Source organism: Protomyctophum bolini, assembly GCF_963924005.1.
Source record: "Protomyctophum bolini genome assembly, chromosome: 1".
Taxonomy (NCBI): domain Eukaryota; kingdom Metazoa; phylum Chordata; class Actinopteri; order Myctophiformes; family Myctophidae; genus Protomyctophum; species Protomyctophum bolini.
In genome coordinates, this window is record NC_137862.1 from 45,464,173 (window position 1) to 45,469,172 (window position 5,000).

Sequence of the window (5,000 nt, forward strand, 5' to 3'; positions counted from 1 at the left end):
ACCAACAAGGAACTGAAAACAAAAGGGCATACTTATAGACATGGGATAACTAGACACAGGTGAACAAAACTCAAAATCAAGACAGGGATTGGCTGGGGGACTAAGAGGACACAGGTGGAAAACAAAGACTAATCACAATACAGGTTAGACAAGGCAGGTACAGAACTACAGGGGCAGACAGGATGGCACAAAACAATACTACAAAATAAAAGGTACACAATAAACCATAACATGTCACGTACCGTGACAATTGTAGCCCACAATAGCCTGCCACTATTGCAGTGGTTTTCAACCCTTTTCGTATCAAGTCCCATTATTTATTCGCCATTTGAGCCACGGACCACTATTTGATGAGTTTTAGCTTCTCAGACGCAAAACTTCTAATATTTTAGAACTCCAAATTCTGCATTGATGTCAGTACCACATAGGAGAGATGACAGGCAAACGTTGTTCAAATTAACAATTCTTCTACATTCTATAATTCACCCTTTGTCAAGTCCAGTCCGTGGTTGTGCCCCTCTTCGCACCCATTGGTTGCGGTTTCGTGGTTGGACAAAAAACCTCTCTCTCTCCATCCACTACCATTGAAATGTTTTTCAGTTGCTGAATAATATATTCTGATATTCTGTGCACTCAATTCTTATTTTAAACCTGGTGTCAGTAAAAAGGAACATCACAGATATACAGTAAGGTGACTGAGCATACCACGTTATCTTATTTTAAACCTGGTGTCAGTAAAAAGGAACATCACAGATATACAGTAAGGTGACTGAGCATACCACGTTATCTTATTTTAAACCTGGTGTCAGTAAAAAGGAACATCACAGATATACAGTAAGGTGACTGAGCATACCACGTTATCTTATTTTAAACCTGGTGTCAGTAAAAAGGAACATCACAGATATACAGTAAGGTGACTGAGCATACCACGTTATCTTATTTTAAACCTGGTGTCAGTAAAAAGGAACATCACAGATATACAGTAAGGTGACTGAGCATACCACGTTATCTTATTTTAAACTTAGTGCCAGTAAAAATGTTTTACCAAATTCAACATAAACGGAAGGCAGAAAGAGCCTGCTGGTTAGTCAGTCAGGGACCAATCAGAAGGCTGACAAAGGGTGAATTGTTTAGACTTCAGTTTAATAATTTTACTCTTCAGAGCGTAATACACTCTCAAGAGTTAAAGATCTAGAGGACGGGTCCAGACCATTTTGGTTACCAACTCACTATCAATCATTTAGCATGGGGACCACCTAGAACCGCCTCAAGGACCACTGGTGGTGGTCCCCGGACCAGTGGTGGTGGTCCCCGGACCAGTGGTGGTGGTCCCCGGACCACTGGTGGTGGTCCCCGGACCAGTGGTGGTCCCCGGACCAGTGGTGGTGGTCCCCGGACCAGTGGTGGTGGTCCCCGGACCACTGGGGGTGGTCCCCGGACCACTGGTTGAAAACCACGGCACTAATGCAATAATGACTACATTGGAGTAACTCAGGCGACAAATCTAACGGATGCACGTTTGTCACATGACACGGGATTTATGGGTATTGTAGTTGGAATTTAAGCTCACGGCGCAAAATCACGTCGTAGTCAGAAGACCATAATTAATCACTTGACGTGTTTTCACATGGGAATCTGTCAGAGGGTTAACATGTATTTCTTGCAAAATAAGTGTCCCCTTGACCAACTCAGCGGTCGGTGCAGTGGCTGTTCAAAGGTTACTTTAAGTCTAGCCTGAAAAACGGCCGTAAATTGTCGGCATTTAATGAATTGACCCGACGAAGCTCCACCATGGATCGAAACAGTTCCTATATCCTTGAAAATGATGTCCTGCTCTTAATGGGGCAGTAGTTCTAGTAGTTATAGTCCTTCATCAGTACTAGTAAACAGCAGTGTATGGGTTAGTGCTGCAGTAATAGTAGTTAGAAGTGTAATGTGCTTCTATATAGGTGGTCCTTCAGGGGGTTCCGGGTGGTCCCCATGCCATTTGATGGAGAATTGAGAGTGTAAAATGAAACCAAATCGTTTCACAACAAACACAATATTTCGGACCAAACAAATAATTACAACCTGCCGTTTTTCTTTTTGTTTGTTGTCATGATTTCTCACAACTCGAGTTGGCTTTGTACGAGGCTTAAAAGGTCTTTAAATAAATACGTTTTTGAAATGTCTATGAGGAAAATGAACGGGGAATCATTTCCTGGGCCCTGGTAGGGGCTGCGACGCTCTATCTATAGGCACTACGTAGCACATCAGACGTCAGTGTTAGACGGGCAGGGGCTGAAACCCCGTAACAGGGCACTTTTGGAGCGAAAACAACAGATCTACAAGCTCACAACGCGTCGCGCTGTGACACGTTGAGAGCTTGTAGATCAGCTATACTTTCAGGGTGCAACCCAGCACTCTTTAGCTAGTGTAGAAACGGTGTGTAGGCCTACGACATTGGATTTTGAAGCAAATTAGTTCAACACAAAATTCTGCGTTCCAAGTTCAGGAGACTTCGGAGGGAAAAAAAAGCTATTCTCCTGAATGCTGCCTTCCAATATGGCATGGAAAGGACTGGAGTGTGGCATTTGCAATTCTTTCACCGTGCAGTAAACGTTGCGTCCGTGGTCTGGAGAGGGCGGTTGTGTTACAGACGGGTAGAAGGGGCAGGGGCTGAAGCCCCCTTTGACGTCTATGTGTGCACATCATGTACAGTATAGGCTGTGGGTTCTACGTACAGTAGGTGCACCGTTGACCCTTCATGGGCTGATCTGTTCATCTGCAATCAGCAGGATCCCACATGAGTCATGGTGACTACAGTACAGAGGGTGTCCGCCCTCTGACTCAGTAACACTCCGTAGAAACACCACCAAACAATGATTCTCAAGATATGTGAACTGTGACACACAGCGATGTAAAGAGCATGCTGCAGGAAAGACATGCGCAGCGTTTTGGCTTCACGGTGCACAGTATTAGGAGAAAACGATACAGTAAACAGTAACACTATACACACAGCAGCCTGCAATATTCCACTTCATATAAACAGCACAAAACAGAGCCGCCACTGCATTACCACGCAACATGTATAGTTGAGCTGTGTCATTAATTGTTCATTAGGCCTTACGAGGACAAGGAGGGATAAGAAAGAAAGAAAGAAAGAAAGCCTATAAGGGGAATTAACAGAGCGGTGAGAAGACGCGAGGCCTTCAGGAGATAACGATGTATTGACGTAAGGGGCTGAGGTCATGGAAATGTTAGCTCTATAAGAAGGTATAGGTCATAATAATTGATAGAACATAGCTCTGGGTGCTGGTGCTATATACAAAACAATAGTTTTAATCAAATAAACAAAGCAGGAGCAGCCACTTTACAACTTTAGGTATTAAAGTCATTCTAAGCATAGACGTGACCCGTTCAGTGGCCTTGTGGTTAGAGAGTCCCCGGCCTAGGAACGGATTAACCCCAAAGAGGGCCCCTGGGCCGGTAATTTTTGCGGGGCCCCCATGTAGCGCACGTGCGCGCAACATTTTCGTGTTTTTAATCATGTCAAATGAAGGGCCCCAGGAGTCCTTTTCAGGGCCTCAAACCTAGTACTGCACGGTCCAATTTCCCCGAAGGCCCCTTGAGAGCCAGGGGCCCCTGGGCCACGGCCCCACTGGCCCAATGGCTAATTTGTCCCTGCCCCGGCCGGGTCATACCAAAACTCAAAAAAATGGGACCCAGTGCCTCCCTGCTGCACTCAGCATCAAGGGTTGGATTTGGGGTAAGTCCCTGCTACATACTATAGCGTCATGTCCAGGGGGTGTACTTGTACATCAAACTGCCTCACGGTACAGAAACAGGAGATAGGCTCCTGCCCTATGGGCCTCATGGCTTGCTTACTTACTTACTTTATACTTAAGCAAAGACGTGAGGAAGTAAGTAAGGAGTTAAGTGACATGTCGTATTAAGAAAACCGTTTCTCATCATAAAACAAGACGGGGAAGAAAGAAATACAGAAGGGGAGTACAGCCAACGCATGCCAAGTGTCAATTTCCCCATGTTGTCTTGCAGATTGAGAACAGTGCTGGGTTTAGGTTGCTGTAGTTTGTTTGACTTGCATTGGAGTGGTTAAGGCTCACTGAAAGAAAAAAAGCGAAATCAAGCGAAAACTTCAGCGGTGATGTTGTCCTCCATGCGATGCATTGAGTACTGCGACGTGTCAAAGCTGTCAGAGTGCAACGCCGTGGAGGAGTTCCACCCCTTCCCCATAGAATCCATACCGATAGCGATACGATACGTTACATATACGTCACATAGAAATCAATGTTTCGATGCAGTGACTATATCGTTATACACCCCTACATCACACCAATTACCCAGAAAACCCTCTCTTACAGAGGCAGTGTCCATCGCAGGTGGTGCATTCCGTGAGTAAAATGCCCCACATCTACAGTCACTATAGTCAAGTTAATCCCCCCCCCCCCCCCCCCAGAATGACAAAGGCCCCTCCCCCCTACACGCAGTTGATTGGCTGTCGCCGGGTGTTTATTTTCGCCCGTCTGTCTGGTGCTCTCTTATGGATGGCCGTCTTCCAGCGGATCCTGTCCTGCAGCCTGTCAACCTGACACGCTGAGATGAAGATCAGCAGATAGATACGGATACGACAGCACGGAGCAGAATGCCATCCAACATTCCTTCCATAATAACATCTGACGGACGGATGGATAGATAGAGGAGAATAGATGGGTGCAGAGAGAGAGAGAGAGAGAGAGAGAGAGAGAGAGAGAGAGAGAGAGAGAGAGAGAGAGAGAGAGAGATGGAGGGTTCAACAATAGGACAGGTGCCAAACCTGAAAGCAAGGTGCCAAAGCATGAGACACAGAACACTTTGTCTAGAAAGAGGCACCAGACAAACAACCAATAGCACACCATCTGTCACACCGTATAGCGAGGAGACGCGCCTGTTCAATTCCCCGGGCCAACAGCGATCTGTGATCTCCTTATCTAAACAGTGGTTTCAGACGATCAACATGC